The sequence below is a fragment of the Diceros bicornis genome, chromosome 4 (genome assembly GCF_020826845.1).
Source record: "Diceros bicornis minor isolate mBicDic1 chromosome 4, mDicBic1.mat.cur, whole genome shotgun sequence".
Lineage (NCBI taxonomy): Eukaryota > Metazoa > Chordata > Mammalia > Perissodactyla > Rhinocerotidae > Diceros > Diceros bicornis.
Genome location: NC_080743.1, coordinates 100431901 through 100451140, shown reverse-complemented (window position 1 = coordinate 100451140; position 19240 = coordinate 100431901).

Here is a 19240-nt window from a genome sequence, read left to right as displayed (position 1 = left end):
TGGATCCTGGCTTCCTTGGTGTCCGGGCCCTGGGCACATGAAAGGCTCAGTCCTGGACCTGCCTGCCAGCTCCAGTCCACCTGACAAGCCCCAAGTAAGCTCCAGAAGCGGGTAGTCTCTCTCCAAGGTGCTTCTGGGGCCAGAAGGCCTGGGGGATGAAGAGGAAGAACAGCTACCAGGTCTCAGGTAGTAGCCTGTCCAGACCTCCTTGGGACATGGAGGAAGGAGAGGCAGTCAGCTAGGCCTCACCTCCTTTTCTGCTCCCTCCAATCCTGAGAATCTACGTCTAATAAAAGGCCACCACTTGGGGAGAACCCCAAGGACTCACCCTCAAGCCGGGACCATCCCCCTATTCCTGTCTCCTCTGTGGCCACCCCCAAATCTTCTGCAGCTCTGCTGGGGGTGAGAGCTGGGGCCTAGGCAGCTCAAGGAGCTGCATATAAAGGTCACCCCACAGAGCCACTGGTAGGTTCTCTCTCTGGCTTCCCTGGCCCTGTCCCCTACGACAAGCTGCTCCAGGAGAGACAGTCACCTTTGAGGTCTGAGCTCTCCCCAGAAATGCCAGCAGATGCTAAGAATTCGCACGGTAACCGCTCCAGAGAGCCCTGCCAGTTCCCCGGTGCCTTCTACCTGTGGCCTCCTCCAGAGCCTCCAGCCTCCCTGGCCCTCAGGTACTCCCATTCAGCTGAGCAGAGGATTTGGGAAACTTCTGCCCCGACAGAGGCCCGATTCTTCCTGCTGCTGGTTCTCATTGTCCCTCATGACTCCACACATTCTTGGGCCTCTACTGAGAAGTGGAGCCAGCCACCGGCCCTTCCCGCCTGCTCTTGTTGTCAGCACAGCCTGGGCCCTGCCACTGCTTGTGGCAGGAGCTGGGAGAGGGAGGCAGGGGGATAACCAGGAGGGAGTAAAAGGAGGTGGGAGAGGAAGCAGAGGAAAGGAGGAGACAGGACTGGGAGAGGCAGAGGGCCTGGGAGAGGCAGAGGGCCTGGGAGAGACAGAATGGAGACGCTGAGAGAAATTATGGGAGAAGAGGAAAGGAGGTGATAGCAGATGGAAGTGTAGGAGAAGTTATATAGGAGAAAAGGGAAGGGGAGAAAGGGAAAGGAACTAATATTTTATTAAGTGAAAACTATGTGTCATGCTAGGCACTTGTTAATTATAATCGTTCAGTAACGCAAACTCTATTATTAGTACTCCCATTTGGTAGATGAGAAAACTGAGGCTTACAGAGGCCGGGGGGTTGGGGGGGTGCGTTTTTGCTCTTAGAAAAGAGGGCAGGAGAAGCCTGAGAGAGAGAAAGGAGAGAGCCTGAAAAGGAAGAATGCTGACAGCCCCAAGAGTGGAGGGAGAAGCGCAAACAAGCAGAACAGGAGGAAGTGGAAGAGGGAGGTGGGGAGGAAGAGGAGGAGGGAGAGGGCGAGTGGAGGGGACATGAGGCCTCCCTGACCTCCTGCCATCCCCTCAGGGCTGGCTGCCTCACTAGAGAGCAGACACTGAAGGGCCCCATGGGTGTGCCCTCCCCTCTCTAGTAGTAAGTCCTTTAACTGGCCCAGCTTGGAAACTGAAGTCTGTTTCACTGGGGAACAGGCTGCAGCAACTCCCTTTTCAGGGACCCCCAGTCCTACCGCTCCCTTCGAGGGCACACAGTCACCCTGAGCCTCAGCCTACAACTGGCACTGGGGTTGGAGAGGGCTCTAGCAGAGGAGAAGCCAGATGGGGGGCACTCCTTGGCAAAGAGAGGAGTGGGGATGGGGCTAGTGAGCTGTTCACCCTCCGTGGGAGACAAAGCCACAGAGGAAGGGGCGAGGGGTGCAGACTGGGCTCAGCTCAAGAAAGGATGGAAGAACTAGAATTGCTCCAAAAGGAGCCAGAGGAAGTCACTAGAGGAAGTCAAACACAGGGTGCACAATCACTTCTCAGACCCACTGCCAGGCACACAGTAGGTGCTCAATAATGGCATGCTAATGTAGAAGGGATTCTTGTACCTGGAAGATACATCAAACCTAAGGTCCCATCAACTCCAAGATTTCATGCATCTACATTGGAGCCATCTTCTCCCGTCAGAGCTCTTCAGAGACTGTACTTTTTTGGATGGGCTTGGAGCCCAGGAGCCCTGCCTCTTTGCCCATGGTGGCAGGAAATCGGGACATTAGGAGGATACCAAGTAGGAGGCACTCACTCTCACTACCCTCCACACTCTAACTTAGAGGAGACTAAACTTGAAGCATATCACATTATTCTAAGGATGTTGGCTGAATGATATAGGTCTGCATTTGTTGAATGAATGAATGAATGGCTGATGAAGCTTGGAAACAAAGGCAAGAGATCCAGGTTCTCCCATATTTCAGGCTTAGTGTGTGCCTGGAGCTCCCTCATGCCAGTACTCTCTGGGAAGAGGGTGCCTGTGCTGGAGCTGGGTGGGGGTGGAGGTAGGGAACAGACACATCCTGGCATCTGACCCCACCCACCATGGGGTCGGGGGAGGCACTGCTGAAACTTCAGAGGATGCACAGGCATTTGATTTTGCTGCCTCTGCCCCAAACAGGCCTCCAGATTTGGAGTTGCAATTGGGATGGTGTGGGTACAGTCCCTGGCCCAGAGCTGACCCAGGAGACTAGTTCCAGATGGACCTGGCAGTCTCCCATCTTTTGTCCTCCAGACCTGACCCACACCAGCGTTGTGCCTGCTACCAAGAACAGGATGATCGCCCTATTTCTGGACCCCTAGGTAGCCTTTCCCACAGCTCAAACCCTTGCTGCTCCCCAGCTCCATCTCTACTTCAAAGCAAGATCAGCTCAGCTTCCCTCCTCACTGGCTTGGGAGCCCTTCAGTGGGGAGGGTGCTGCTCCACTGAGCAAGAAAGAAGAGAGAGGTCAGGCATGGCTTCTTTTCCCCAAGGGCTTTCTCTAGTCGTCTCAGGAGCCTCGGTTCTGAGCCTTCCCAGGCAAATAGAGGGAGCTCCCAGCCTGGCAGGGTCCCTGGGCTCTTGGAGACCTGGCACAACAGCCTCAGGCAGTCAGGGCTGAGAGAGACGAGGGAAAGGAGAGAGCAAAGGCAGAAGCCAAGGGGGTCTCTACAGCCTTGCACTTCCAGCTCCTGCATCTGATGGCTACCAAGCTCCAGGGCTGGGCTGTGGGAGGGAGAAGAATACAGGAACGTGCTTGTGTCACCAGAACCCAGCCACCCCAAGCATAGGCCCTGGGCCACAGTTTTGCCTCTCAGAGCAGTCAAGCTGTTAAAGAAAAATACAATAATGGGTCATTGGCAAACTCACACGCATTTCAACCTGAGCAATCATGAATTTCAAAATGTTCCAACTTCTGCCCAGGCCCTATTCCTCCCCCACTCCTTTCCTCCCATGCCCTCTCAACCCACATAGGAACGGTGCCCCCATCTAAAGAATGACACAGCTGGGCGCCCGCAGGCCCTGTGGAGTACCTCTCAGAGGAGGATGCAGGCAGAGATAAAGGGTGGGGAGAGGTCTGCAGGGGCAGCCACTCAGCAGACATGCACTGAGCTGGTACAATGGGACAGGCCCTGTGCTAGGCACTGGGGACAGTGCTCAATAAGGCACAGCTACCAAGCAGGCAGTCCAGTGGGAGGACAGGCCAGATGTGTGTGATGGCATTCAGAGCAGTCCTACCACCTAACCCCTGGTCTCCCCCACCACCCAGAGCCTGCATGCTGCCTTCTCGGGGGTTAAACTGAACTTGGCCCTTATTTGAGGGTCCCTCCTTCCTCTTCATGCCTTTAGGAGAGTGGCCTCAGCTGGATATTCTCTCGTGTGTGTGTGTGTGTGTGTGTGTGTGTGTATGTGTGTGAGCGGGCACGTGTGTGTGTAAGAGAGAGCTTTCTCTTTCTTCTGTCACAGGCCCCGATGGGGCAATGGGGAGCTGGAATTGAGTGACAGAGAGAAAAGCTGTTCCCAGCCCCCAGTCTTAGCTGTGGCCTCCTGGAAGACATAAGCAGGGTTTTCAGGCCCACCAACACTGCCCCTCAAGGGGGCTTCTTAGAGGACAATCAATTCAGAACTCTCTGATCCTGAGGCTCCCATCCCAGCTTCAGAAGAGCTGAATTTCCCTCTAAAGTTAGCCTTCTTAAAGCTTAAGTTGGGCCAGGCTGTTCCCTGGCAGATGAAGGTACACTGAAAACCCACCAGGAAAGAGGAAAATCGAAGCTGAGTAAGAATTCGCTAATAAGGATTGAGGAAGGAGGGCAGGACACTAACGCTCCCAAAGGAAGGCTGTAGACGGTCGGTCAGGAAGGGAGGGCTCTCCCTTGGGCCCCCAGGCGCCCTCTCCTGACCGGTTTGGTAGAGGCAGGGGTGGGGGGCCAGTGGGGTTCCCTGGAGGCGCCCTGTCACAGACCCTTTCTCAGGAAAGGGAGCAGCTAACCTCTCCAGACTGCCTCACCGGCCCCACCAGGGCCAGGTTCCAGCTCCTCTTGGGTGTGCAAGGGCCCTCGAATTCAGGAGAGAGGTGGGAGGAGGACCCAGGGCCAAGAGTTGGTTTTGCCCAAGGAAATGCCTCCTCTCAGCCTCCCAAGCGGGGTCTCCTGAGGATCTCTGGCCCAGGGGTTCCGGACACTTCTGCTTTTCCCTTCTTAGTGCCAAACAAGTGCACAGGTGTCACAACGTCCTGATCCCTGCCTCACCTATAGCCCCTCCCCCGTCCCACCCCATACCCTGGGGTAAAGGAAAGCGGGGAGCCACCCACAGCGGGTCTCTCCCAGCCGGAGCCAGGGCTCTAGCTCCCTCTCACACTCCCCGCGGAATCCCACCAGTGCAAAAACCTTTAAAAGGAACAAAGGCAATGGGGGCGGGGTAGGGGCTTCCCTTTGGCCGACCTGGGGCGGCGGTTGACGCAGCCCGCGGCCGGTCAGCGCCGGCTTGCAGGTGAGCGCCTGCACCCGCATCCTGGAGTCCGCCCATGCCTCAAGGACCCCTCACCGCTCAGCCAAACCTCCCGGCGAAGAGGCGAGTCCTCCTCAGCCGCTCCCGGCCCCTCAACCCGGCCGAGGGGTCCCGGGCTCGCAGCACTTTCTGCCTATTTGTTTTCGCTCTGTACTCACAGTTCGGGTGCTAAGCCGTCTCCGCTCTCGCACTCACTTCCTTTGTCTCTCTCTCGCTCTCTCTCCCTCTCCAATCTCTCTCTCTCTTCCCTCCTTGTCTGATTCTCTGCTGTAGCTTCCAGTGGAGAGAAATAATTATTCTTCTCAATGGGTTCGCACGGGGCGCGCGCGCGCGCGCGCGCGCACACACACACACACACATAGCCGTGGTACCCAATCAATGCACAAATCTTCGGGGTCCCTTTAACCTCTGCGGATGACTCCGGGAGTTAATTATGAAGCCTATTTCGGCGCAGCATAAATATGCATTAAGGTATGAAATGACAGCCGATGCACTGAACTTCAGGGAATTGGCATTTAGACAGACTTCGTCTCGCCGCCCTCCATTCCCTCCGTGGCCCCACCAGCCACCTCCACAGCCTCGCGCCTCCCGCCAGCTCGCAGTGGCCATCGCGAGCTCCTAGCCAGGTGTCAGGGGGCCGCACAGCAGCGTCGGCGCCGGGCCCGGAGACCCCCTAGGGCGCCCCCCGCGATCGGGGCAGACCCTCAGCGGGCGCTGCCACTTTCACCCGCCCGCCGGCCCGGCTCAGGCTGCCTCGGCCCCCGCACGGTGCCTGTCTCTGAACAAACTCCGAGCTCAGTCCTTTGAGGAGCCGGCGAGGGCGGGACGGCTACCTGCCCGTACGCCCGAGTTCCGGGCAGAGCGAGAAAGACCGGGGACGCGATTCGACTACCATTCCAGCAAAGCCGCCTGGCGCCTTCGGGTCCTGCCGCCCTGGCGGGTCCCGGCCCGCACACACATGCACGCATTTGCACACGCGCGCGCATACAGACACTCCCGCGCGCGCTCACGCCCGCACACACTCAGGGTTATAACAAAGGAAGAGGGTCAGCGCTGCCTTACTTTTCTTTCTCTTCTCCTCTCTTTTGCAGACCCCAAACCCCGGGGCCGGCGTGCCGGGCCCACCCAGCCCTCCGCGCCCCCCGACGGCAGCGGCGGCCGGCATTCCGGAGCAGCGCGTCGGAGCGGCAACTTCGCGCCCGGGAGCCCGCGCCTCGCAGCCTGGCGGGCGGGAGACAAAAGCTGCGGCGCCGCCGGAGGCCGCGCGGCCAAGGTGTGCTCGCTAATTGTCAGGAAATGTGTGTGTGCACGCCGGGAGCCCGCAGGGGCGGGGAGGGGGCGGTCGGCGGGAGGGGGAGAGAAGAAAAGGAGACCCACCCCCCCAGGCCCCGCCACTCGCCAGCGCCGGGCACCAGAACCGGGATTAGAGAATAAATTATCTGCTCCCCTCTCATTGGGCTGTGGCTGAGGACGCCGTCGGCGGCGCCGGGCACCAGAACCGGGATTAGAGAATAAATTATCTGCTCCCCTCTCATTGGGCTGTGGCTGAGGACGCCGTCGGCGGCGCCGGGCTGGGAGCTCGCCCGGCTCTTTGCATTCACCGCACAGCTCCTGCTCGCCTCGCTTTGTAGGGGCCGAGAGCCTGGGGCCTTGGCTCCAAACACCAGAGGACACCAGCCGGCTGGCCGCGCCGCCCTCCCCTGCCGCCTGGCTCAGCCTGACCCCTCTCCCCTCCGAATTCTGGCTGGTGTCTTGGGGACGAAGAGTCTGGAAAAAGCAGCCCAGAGGATGGAGATCTCAGAGTTCCTCCTTTCGCTCTCGTTCCCCATCTCCCTCCCCCAAGAAAGAGAAAGGCGAGGGCAGCTGGGGTCAGTCACCTGAGCCAAGCCCACCGCAGTCAGAGAGGATCTCTTTGGTGACCAAGACTCCTCCCTTGGGGCTGTCTCCTGCCCTCCACACAGCAGCAGTGACAACAAGGAGATGGCACTAAGGCTCTTTGCTTTCTCCTCTCTCCAGCCTCATCAGCTCCAGCCTAATCTTGTTCTTCATTTCCTGGGCCTTCCCTTGGTCCACTTGGGAAGACAGCTCATTAACTGCCTGCAAAGGAAATGCCCTCTGGTTCAAAGCAGCTCCCTGCCAAGAATTCATTCGTTCATTCATTCATTCATGCAGCAGACAATATGCAGGACCACCTCTGTGCCATGACATGGGCTAGGCACCAGGAATACAAAGGGAAAAGATTCAGATGAGACAGTCATGTAAAAAAAAATAGAATTATAGCTGTGTGAAGGGTGCTATACCAAGGCACAGGCAAACCCACAGGCAGGAGTGACTAACTTCAGCCATTCATTCAACAAATAATTGAGCATGTCTTAACTGCCAGGTTCTGTGCTGGGCATTGGGGATACACAGGTGAACCAGTGGGCTTGGTGCCCACTCCCCTGGAGTGCACAGTCGGTGGACAAGATGGGCACTGACTGGTGTGATATGAACTAATCAGGAGACAGCAAATAGCAGGGGCTCTTAATCTACTCTGGGAAGCCCTGAAAGTCTTCTCTGAGGAAATAAGATCTAAGTGGAGGCCTAAAGCATGGAAAAGACATAGCTCGGGGAAGAGGGGATGGGGAAGGGCAAGGGAAGAGTTCTGGGCAGAAGGAACTTGTAGAAAGGCCCTTGAGCTGCTAGTAACTGGCTTTAGAAGCCAAGTAAACGCCCACCGTGCAGAGAGGGAGGTGGGCCTGCAAAGGCTCAGGCCCTATATGCTAATGTTTTGAAAGAGGTTCACTTGTATGTTGCTATCTCTCATTCTAGGCCAACCCCACACCCTACCCCCATTTTACTTCTAGTTGCTGTTGCAACTGGATCAACTCTGTGCCTGCTGAAGACAACTCTAAAATAAAGAACATAGATGATGACATCCCTGCTTCAATGTATCCCTTCCCAGCAGCTTGTACCACTCTGTTTACTTGGTCATTCAGTGACCCTTGGCCCTTACGTGGGGGAGCTGTCCATAGGACTGGCCTAGACTGCTTTCTGTGTGCTGGGATTGTATGCTTTCCAAGCACTTCTGCATTTATGATCCCTAGATTCTCACAACAGTCCTTTGAGTGAAGTTTATCTCCATCGGACAGCTGGGGAAACTGAGAGTCAGAAAGGAGGAGTTGCCTGCCTAGTGCCACATACAAATTCTGCGTCCAAGCAGAGTTTGTGGCTCCCTGCCTTCTCTCTACTAGACTTCAGGTATTTGCCGCCTCCTCAGCTCGTAGGTGAGCCCTACCAAGGGAGGGGCGAAGCGATCCCCGACCTCTCTGAGAGCCTTCAGCACCTAGGACAGGGCCCTGCACACCTAGGATCTCGAGCCAACCCTGCTGAGTGAGTGGCTGTGGTGGAAGAGAAGGAAATGATTGAACGGCAGATTGGGAATATGTTATAGCAGAAATTGCATGGGCTTCCGGTTTACACATACCTCGATGGGAATTGCCATGGTTAGTAACACACTCTGTGCACTTCACTTAGCCTTTCTGGGCCACGGTTCCCTTATCTTCCAAAAGGGATTCACGGTACCCACCTGAGAATGCTGTTGTGAAGATTAAGTGAAGTTACATATGTGTGGAATATCTATGGAAAAATACATTGATAACAGCAGTTTCTGCTGGAAAGGGGATCTGAGTGGATGGGGCACAGGAGTCAATAGAAAAACTCACTTCTCATGGTTTACCCTCTCATAGTTGGGATGTTGTACCGTGTGCACATGTTACCTGTCCAAAACTAGTAATGAAATATTTTAATGAGACAATATGTGAAGCAGCATAACAATAGCAATAAAACAGGCACTCCATACACATCTCTTGAGCTGAATTGAGTTTTGCAGTTTGAAACACAAGGAGGTGGTATCAAGGAAAGTCGGAGTCCCTTCAGAAAGTGACGCCACCCTGTGTACAGGCAAAGGAGAAGATGTCTAACCAGGTGAGATACTTTCCAATCCTGCAGAAATTCTGCAGTTCAAATCTTCAGTCACAGAGGGAAACAGCATCCCAGCAGAGCAGGCTCATTGTTCTATCGAGAGGCCAAATCCCTGGAAGTAACTTGAGAGGGATGGGGATGGAGCAGGGGTGATGGGGAGGAAAGGCCACGGGGTCTGGGCAGCCCCTCAGCAGGCCCTATTCTGTCCAGACAGGACAGGGCAGGAAGGCCTCCAGGGCCTGCTTCCTTAGTGTTGTTCTTCCAAGGTGTAGTGAGCGAGCCACCTGCCAGTGCCCTGTGGCCCCCGTGGAAAGCCAAGAGCAGCAGATACAGAGCCCAAGGAGGGGAGTGGGCTTTCTCCTGTTACCCTCCAGGTACTGAGGTCCCAGACAGGACAGGGAGACCATTCATCGGCCAGCACAAAGAGACATTTTCTCAGCCACAAAGAGACCAGGCCAGGTCACCTGACACACTGGGGCATAACATCAGTGGGAACTTTAGAGGCTTCTTAAAAACAATCTTCGGACTCACATCTAACGGTATTGGGGGAGGGGTTGGGACAGGAAGGAAGCACTTTATGGGAGATTCTGGGGAGGAAAAGACAGAGATGGTGGCCCCAGCCTCAGTGAAACAAAGAGGAGGGCAAACAGGATCAGAAAGGCTAGAAAAATAGGAGTCAAAAGAAATGGAAATCATTTATTCTGGAGGGGCAGCAGCTAAGGGAGAAAAGGAAGGATGGTCAAAGGCCCAGGGCTGGAATGGCCATCTTTTAGTCTAAGGGCAGAACGTGGCTGCTCCTTTTTCTGCTCTGAGTTTCCAGGGAAGGGCCTGGAATGAGGGTGCAGGATTTTAGTCTGGGGCAGGGGCTGGGGGACAGGGATGTCCTGCAGCTCCAGCCCTGGACAGGTCACCTTCCTGATCCCCACCTTTGCCTCCTGTCCACCTCTTCCCAATTAAGGCAGAACACAACTACAGTCCAGTCCCTGGGCAGTCTTGAACACAGGAATGACATTCAACAGAAGGGACACAGTGCAAACTATTTCCATATTAAGAAATCAAAGAGATTGCTTAGAAATTATCATCACCCACAGGGTTCTGAGCACCTGTGGCATGCAGTGCGCTGGGTTAGGGACTGCTCATATGACAGTCACCAGAGCATCAAATATATGCAGTTTTAATCAATGAATATGCCATGAGCCTGGCACAGCACTAGACATCTCGGGATTACAAGGGTTTATTTCGCTCATCCTTTTCTTCAGTAGAGTGCTTACTTGCCAGTTAAATACTCTGGACTGTAGCTTTAACTGACTACCCATCTTCCTCAATGGCGATGTAAGGATGTGCCCCATCATCCCTCATATCACAAGTCCTAGCCTCCCACGTCCATAATCCCATAGACGGAACCTCCAAGCCACTCTGTACAGCTACTATTGAATCCCACCTCCCACCTCTCCCCACCCTCCCAAACCTTTCTACTGTAGCCTCTGGAACTCAGTCTGCCACCAGCCAATGCCCCTCCACCCTTAAACCCTCCACTGAGCATTCCCTTGGCTGTCTTGCACTACTGACATCTGGCTATCCCATAAAGATATTGCTGGTTTTTTTCTCTCGCACCCCACATATCTCAGGGTCTATAGAGGTGCTTCCAAACTACCTCTCCTCCTTCTTCCTGCAAAACTCCAGCATCTTTGATATGAATGGGGTTAGACTCTACCACATGCTACCTTTTTGCTATCTTCTCCACCCACTCACATGATCACACCCTAAATCTTTTTTTTTTATAATTTTATTTATTTATTTTTTCCCCCAAAGCCCCAGTAGATAGTTGTACGTCATAGCTGCACATCCTTCTAGTTGCTGTATGTGGGACGCGGCCTCAGCATGGCCAGAGAAGCGGTGCGTCGGTGCGCGCCCAGGGTCCGAACCCAGGCCGCCAGTAGCGGAGTGCCCGCACTTAACCGCTAAGCCACGGGGGGCCGACCCAGATCACACCCTAAATCTTGTCCTCACCAATATCTGTGCCTCCAATAATCTCATTTTCAAGCATATCAGTCTCTGATGCCTCTTATTTTTCTGATTAACTTTCTTCTGGATCCCCATTCCAACTATTCTTTGATCTCATAGGAACCTAATCCTCTGAACAAGTTTTTATTGTCCACCATGCCCTACAATGTGACCACTTCTCTCCTTACTCAGCTTAATTTCTGTGGTTCATTACAGCGATCTCTCTCTTACAAACGCTCTCATCTTCCTTGCCTCTCTTCTCCTCCATTGTACTTATCTGGCAAAACCCCAATTCTAGTTAAACCCAGCTAGCCACCTCCCCCTCACCTGTACCCAAGCTGCCGAACATCACTGAAGAAAACCACACAACCGTGCTTGTTGACTGGGCTCGCTCTGCACTTGTGACTTTGCATCTCTAAAGAGCACTCCACTCTACCCAGCAAACCTTCCACACTTCCATGAGGTATTCCTCTTCCTTTCTTCTCAAAGGACTCTTTCATACTTCCTCTCTCCTCTCTCTCTTCAAACCTTCAGCACCATCCCTCCATGTGACTCTGCCCCATACTTCCCTGATGTAAGAAATACAAAGAAATGCAAATATAAGATCTACTTCATCTTCCCACCAAATCTGCCAACCCATCTGCATGATGTCTCCTCATATCATCTGCCATCCCTGCGGTTATAACAGATGAAGAGGCTCTGTTCTTCTCTGGGGCCAGTTCCCCCGTTTGTGCACTAGGCCCCGTCCACTCTTGCTTCCTCCATGACTTTGCTCCTTGCAATTACCTCCCTCTCTCCTGAATCATTGGTCTCGCCTTAGATCATATATACTAACATAAAAATACGCCTTACTATTGCCCACCTTAAAAAAACACCTCTCCTTGACCCCTTTCTCCAGACAAGGCCCCATTTCCTTGTCATTTTATAGCAAAACTCAAAACAGTTCTCTGTAATTACTCTATACTTCCTTATCTGTATTCGCACCTCAACCCATTCCAGTTTGACTTCTGTCTTCACCACCTGCTGACATCTCTCTTGCCAAGGTCATCAGCAACCTCCCTCTTTTTTTTTTTTCTCCAGCCTCCCCCTTACCAAATCCGAAAGCCAAAGCCAGTCTGACTTGACCTACCATCAGCGGTTGACACAACTGACTACTTTCCTCTCCTTGAAACACTGTCTTCCTTTGAAACACATGGGCTCTCTTTTCTCAGCTTTCTAGGCAGTCTCATCTAGTCCTATGGCTAAAAACCAACTCTCCCCTGAGCTCCAGGCCTGCATGTCCAAATGCCCACATGACCTCTCCACTTGGGTACTAGTTTCCTAGGGCTGCTGTAACAAAGTACCACAGACTGGGTGGCTTAAAACAACAGAAATTTATTGTCTCACAGTTCTGGAGGCTAGAAGTCCAAATCAAGGTGTCGGCAAGGCCACGATCCCTCTGAATCCTCTAGGGGAGGATCCTTCCGTGCCTCTTTCAGTTTCTGGTAGCCCCGTTCCTTGACTTGTAGCAGCATCACTCCAATCTCTGCCTCTATCTTCACGTGGCCGTCTTCCCTCTGTGTCTTCACATGATGTTCTCCTCTCTGTGTTCCCAGATTTTCCTCTTCTTGTAAGGACACTAATCATATTGGATTAGGGCTACCCTAATGACTTCATCTTAACTTACTACACCTGCCAAGACCTTCTTTCCAAATAAGGTCACATTCACAGGTATTGGAGATTAGGATTTCGACATCTCTTTTTGGGGAGACACAAATCAACCCATAACAGATGTCTACTAGGCATCTCCAACTTAACGTGTCCGGAATGGAATTCTTGATTTCTATACCTCTTGCCCCCACCTGTTCCTCCTCCGATTTTCCCCATCTCAGCCAACAGCATCATCAGTTCTGTCCAAAAACTGAGAGAACATCCTTGATTCCTCTCTTCCTTGCCCTCTACATCTAGTCTATCGGCAAGACCCGTGTCCAATCCCATCCCTCCCCCCTCGCGTCTCCCCTGCTGCCCTGCAGTCTGGACGTCTCGCCTCTCTCCTGGACGGCACACCAGCCTCCTCACCGGCCTCCCTGTTCCCCTCACCCTTCCTACTTCAGTCTCCTTTCCGCCTAAAAGCCAGAGTGATTGTTTTAAAGCATAAATCAGATCACATCCCTCCCACTGCTTAAAACCTTCCAAAGACTTCTTACTGGAATTAGCATAAAATCCAAGCTTCTTAACTTGGCTTAGAGGTTTTATATGATCTGACCCTCTTCTCTCATTTCCTACAACCCTCTCCTGCACTCACCTCCTCTCCACTGCACAAGTCTTCCTTCTGTCTTCCCTGAACATTCCAAGCTTGTTCCTGTCTCAGGGCTTTGCACTTGCTGTTCCTTTTGCCTGGCACACCCTTCCTCCATCGTGGCATGAATAACTTTTTCTCTCAATCCAGTCATATCTCAAATGTCCCCTCCTGAGAAAAATCTCCCACTGCACCGCTCTTTATCTCTTCACTCTGCTTTTTTTAATTCATAGTTTTATTACTACCTGAGATTGTTTTATTTGCTGGTTTCTGTCTTTACCCTCTAATTCTCCTACTAGACTGCAAGCATCATAAGGGCAGAGGTTTAATCTGCCTCTGTCACTGCTGAATCCCCAGCACCTACAACAGAGCCAGTACATCGTAGGTGCTCCATAATATTTATTCAACAAATAAATTTACTACTATACGCCAGGCACTGTACTAAGGGCTGGGGATTCAGCAATGAGTGAAAAACACAATCTGTTCCTTCTCCATGAATCAGACAGCGGCCGTGCCCTGGAGGAGCATGCCACAGAGGCAGCCAGCTCCTGAATGAGTTCTTAGCAGCACTGTCTCTGAGGAGGGGTAAGCTCGCTCTCTAGCCAAAGAAGCTTCTCCAAACCTACACTGCTCCTGACACTTCCTTGTCTCCTCACCTCAGTAGATGATTTTGTTTTCTATTTCATAGAGAAAATTGAGGGCTGGACCAGGAACTCCTGCCCCCACCCCCTCTTATCTCCTTCCTGCCAGCCCTTCTGGAAAGAGTGTGGACTTTGGGTTCAGGCAGGCGTGGGTGCCAGCCCTACGTCTGTGAGGGACCTTGGACAAATTACTTAACCTACAAGTCTCAGTTTCCTCATCTATAAAGTGGTTGTGATAACACCTACCTTGTTAGGTTGTCCCAAGAATTAAACACGACATCTACGTCACATGCCCGTCTTTCCACAGATGCTCAGTAATGTTGCATCCCGTTCCCTGCCCCCTCTCCCCCACCCTGTGACATAAGGGCTGCCATTCCTGTTTGGCAGATGGAGAAACTCAAGACAAGGCTAGTGATGTTCACGTCTGCTGGTTAATTTACCCAAAGTCACACCCTGCTATGTGGCAGACCCCACATTACATCCCAGATCTCGGAGTCCAGACCCCAGGCTTCTTGCAATGCTGCAAAGGCAAACATAAAGACAATCTAGTGACTTTTTTAAAAAGCCAAATTAATTCAGTTTAAAAGATTGTCCTTCAGGTCTGACATTTTGTCTTCTCTCTCTCTCCTTTAGTGTTAGAATGCCCTTTATCTTAAGAAATGATTGTTGTATTTTTTTCCTCACTTGGAAAGAAAGCTAGCTACACAACATCCACTCCCACTATTACAAAACTGCCTCAAATAGCCCGCAGAGGCTGCGGCTCATTCCCCTCTGGCAGAGGGCCGGCCCCAGGATTTCTACCTTAGAGGGGCTCAAGGTGGTGGTTGGTTGGAAGGAGGAGGGTGGGGGAATTGACTTGAAGCTGGTTGTATAACTATTAACCTTAGTCTGGAAGGATTAATGGAGATTCCAGAGAAATTAGAGCCCCATGCCAGCCCCTCTATCCCTGCAGTATCCAGCCACACAGCCACACAGGCGCGGCTGAGAAGAAACACCAAACTGCTTGGACATGCCACTCCCTCCCTGTGGCCCCCCTTCCCTGGCCAGTTCCAGGATGGTCTCTGCTTTTTTCCTCTGAATAGTCCCCAGTATGCCCCATGGGGAAAATTTTGGATTTGAACGAGGAGTATAAAAATGTGGTCAGCATATTGGCCCTGGTATTTTTATTTTCTTTTTTCCATGCCGTCGGCCCCAGGAGGTGACAGACAAGTTGGGCCAAGCGCGCTGACAGCCGTGTCTCTGTGTGCCCATACTCTGGAGCCGCACAGACTCCTGAGGACCCCGTAGGCCGGCAGAGAGCCATAAATCCAGCAGGCTGGAGGCGGGGAGCTCGCTGACTGCACCGGGGAAAAGCAGCCTGATCTGATTGCTACGTGCGCTGGACAGAGAAAAGGTGGTGACTGGAGTGCTGGAAATACAACCACTTTGGAACACAATGAAGCAATAGAGGGATGGCGGGAGGGACTGTGGTATTTTCATCTGTACGACAAAGGGGCTGAGTTAGACTGCATCTCAGGCCCTTTCGCCACAGAAATTCTGGGTGCCACTTTGTAACTAAGGTCAAGTGTGATCAAGCAGATGTGGGAGATGTCAGGGCAGGAAAGCAGGATTGGCAGACCCAGAGAAGCCAGAAGGAGGAGGGGGAGACATTTACTGACCAATTACTATCACATTTAATCCGCAAAATAACAAGTAAGGTAGATAAAGTCACCCCCATTTTACAGGGAAGAACACTGAGGCACAGAGCCTAAATTAATTTTCCAAGGTCACATTGCCAAGTGCTCAGGCTGGGATTCTAGCCCAGCCAGGCTGATCCAGAGCCTGCCTTCTTGGGCATGGAGCCATCTTGCCCGAGTATGGGGTGTGACCGGGAGACACTGGAAGAAGCAGATCACAACTCCTGCTTCTCCACTTGGAAGGGGAGGAATGGAAAACAGATGGTCCCCAAGGAGTGGACGGTCCAAACTGTATACTTGTCTTCCAGAGGAGAGGAGTGTGTGTGTGTGTGCGTGTATGTGTGTCCGTCTGTCTGTAGGGGACGTGGCAGACAGAACCAGGAAGCATGGAGGTGAAAATAATCAGCAGGAATGAATGTAAACTCCTCTACCTGGGCACAGAATCCCCATTATATAAGAATAGGATGGGGGTGTTAGGACCAAAAGGCATCAAGTTAGGGGTATCGCCTGATAGCAAGCTCAAGTTGAGTCACCAGTGTGGAGAGGCTTCCAGAAAAGCCCACCACAGGGCTACATCGACAGAGGGGCAGTGTCTTGAACCAGAGAGGTGAGGACCCCTGGGTCCCCCATGCTGGGTTGAGCTCCAGGCCCCTGCTGTAAGAAGGGCAGGGTCGGGCTGCAGAGGACACAGAGGAGAGCAGCTGGGAGCAAGATGGATGTCTGGGGAAGAGGTGAAACACTCCCCAGTTGAAAGAACTAAGTGACCTTGTGCAAGTTATGCCATATACTTGCAAGTTATGCCATATACTTTCTATACATATATAGAAAATGGAGGACAGCCTCCATTTTCTCATCTGTAAGAGGGGTGCAATAGTAGAGTTGGCAGAAAGAGTAAATGAGGTAATGCTTGTAAAGTGCTCAGCTCGGGGCCTGACACAGCACACGTCAGCAGCAGGTGCCGGTGTTAAACTCTGGGCAAGCTTACCTCAGAGCAGAGGTCCCATCAGAGACATGCTGGAGGGTCAAGGACAGGGGTCTCCGTGTCAAGGGTCTGTCCACAGCCACTAGCTATGTGGAGTAGGTGAGTGCATCCAAAGGCCCTGGGGCTTGTTCCTCATCCTATGACGTCAGTCCTGTTAAACCTCAACAGCCTGTTCCTCTTGGTGGCCTGGGAGGCCTCTGGGTGATCAAAGCAGAGAGGAGTCCAGGTGGCTCTGTTCCCTCCTTCGCTGGCAGGCTGGTTAGGTGGGCAGGGCAGTGGGATGGATGGGACCAGCAGGGAGCCAGTGACGGCCAGGGTCTCAGTGCACCTTCTGCTTGTCCACTCAGCGCCTTGCTGCCCCTGTCTCTCCCCCTCCCCAGTCCACTGCCCCATCTCGCCCTCTCCCCCACCCTCCCTGCTTTCTTGCTGGGAGCAGGGACAGTGATGCTAGTCTCCTCTTTGGCTATTTCCCTGAGCCCTGGCTGAGCTTCAGAGTCCTACACTGGTGAGAGCGAGGCACACAGTAGGCACGTAATGACCAGGAGGATGGAGACTGAGTGCTTAGAAGACATGAATGTACATCACAGGCTGTTAGGACCAGAAGGTACCTACGGGATCGCCTAGTTTAATCCTTAGTCTCGGTGGTGTTCTAACATAACCGGGCATAGAATTACGTGGGGAGCTTGTTACAAAGCAGATTCCTGGCCCCCACCCCACACCGACTGAATACAACCCCTTGGGTGGATACCTGGGAAGGTCGTCTATAACCAGCTCCAGCAAGCGCTAGGCCACGCAGGTGGTCTGGCGGACGATTTGAGGAACATGGCTGTGGTTCCTGACTCCTCTCTGTATTCCTACTCTACGCCTGGACCTATGGGGAAACCATAAGAAGCTGACAAAATGCCCCACCCTCAAATAGTTCACAGTCCAGCTGGAGAAAGAAGATATCTGTAGGAGCAGTTAGTGCTAAGGTCCTGACAGATGCCACTGCCACGTGCTGAGAGAGTTTAGAGGCCGGCTGGCCCCGGTCGGAGAAGGCTGTGGGGAGGAGGTAAGGTTTGAGCAGGGGAAAAACAACCAGGTAGTTTTCTTACCCAGGCAGCTCAGATACGCTCGGTGGCAGAGGTGCCCAGTTAGCCAGCCTCATGAATTCTGCGTGTCTTCCTGAAGACATGCAGACAGCCGAAAGACAAGCAGTCAGCTGAAAGCTGACTCTCATCCACCTCTCCCTCCTCTCTTCAGATGAGCCCTCTGCTCCCTGGGACGTAATTACAATATCTGACCCGTTTTAAGGAAGGCAAACATATTCAGTACTTGTACATGGCTTCTCCCATGTTGGAGAGGGTTGGACGGGCAGGCAGAGCGGGGAGGCAGTTCTTTGGGAGAATGGGAGTAATAACTTCGCCTCACACATCCATCAAGCGCCTCAGTCCACAAGGCCCGTTCATGTATGTTTTCTCATCGATTCCGCCGCCCCATCACCGTGGCCATGCATTTTAGAACCGTTTGTGCCAGCAAAGTGTGCCCACGTGGCTTTTACAATGATGTGGACCTTATGTCAGTTGAAGTAAATCAGTATTTCCATCTCAACCAACTCATTTAGCTGCGAGTTCACATACCAGGATGTGGATTAACTCACGTGATCCCAGCATCAAAAAGGTTTCATTGAGGGGCCCTGCCCGGTGGCGTAGCAGTTAAGTTCACACGCTCTGCTTCGGCGGCTCGGGGTTCACGGGTTTGGATCCCAGGCACGGACCAATGCAGGGCTTGTCAAGCCATGCTGTGGCGGCGTCCCATATAAAGTAGAGGAAGATGGGTACGAATGTTAGCCCAGGGCCAATCTTCCTCAGCAAAAAGAAGAGGATTGGCAATGGATGTTAGCTCAGAGATAATCTTCCTCACACACAAAAAAATGTTTCGTTAGGGAGTCAATTTTTATTTCTTTTATTGTTCATAGTGATATTCACTAACCTCTGCCTAGCATACTACACAAACCTTGGACCATTGACTGCAGTAAGCACAATTATTTTACAAACCACTAAGAAAATAAAGAGCATTGCCAATTACTACACAACCACGGGTTATACGATGTGTGCTGATTTCAAAGATATTAAAATTTGAAACATAATGCATGTTAAAATTGGTGAAATGGTATAAACGACAGAGAACACAACAGTATACATCAGTCCACCTGGCTTTGGCATATGAATCTTTTTATTGAATGTTTATCCCAAATTCAATAGCAAATGGGAAGAGGGTACAGAAAGAGAGAGGTGAGAGGCAGTTTCTAATTTATCAAGCTAGAGGACTGTAGCTCATTTTTCTTAGGATCTAAAAGGGCACTGGAGATTTTGAACTTTACAGTTCCATTTTACAGGTGAAATTTTCAAGGCTCAAAGACATTACATGGTTGCTCAAGGCCACGTAGGTGGGAGCGGTGTGGGACTCAATGCTAGGGCTTCTGTTTCAAAATTCAGTGCCTCAGCGACCCAAACGTCCATCAGCTGAGGAATGGATAAACAAAATGTGGTATAAGCATGCAATGGAATATTACTCAGCCAGAAAAAGGAATGCAGTACTGATATATGCTACAACATGGATGAACCTTGAAAACATTATGCTGAGTGAAAGAAGCCAGACACAAAAAGGCATGTATTGTGTGATTCCCTTTATATGAAATGTCAATAGTAGAGAAATCCACAGAGACAGAAAGCAGATTAATGGTTTCCAGGGGCTGGGGGGAGGAGAGAGTGATGTTAATGAGTATGAGGTTTCTGTTTG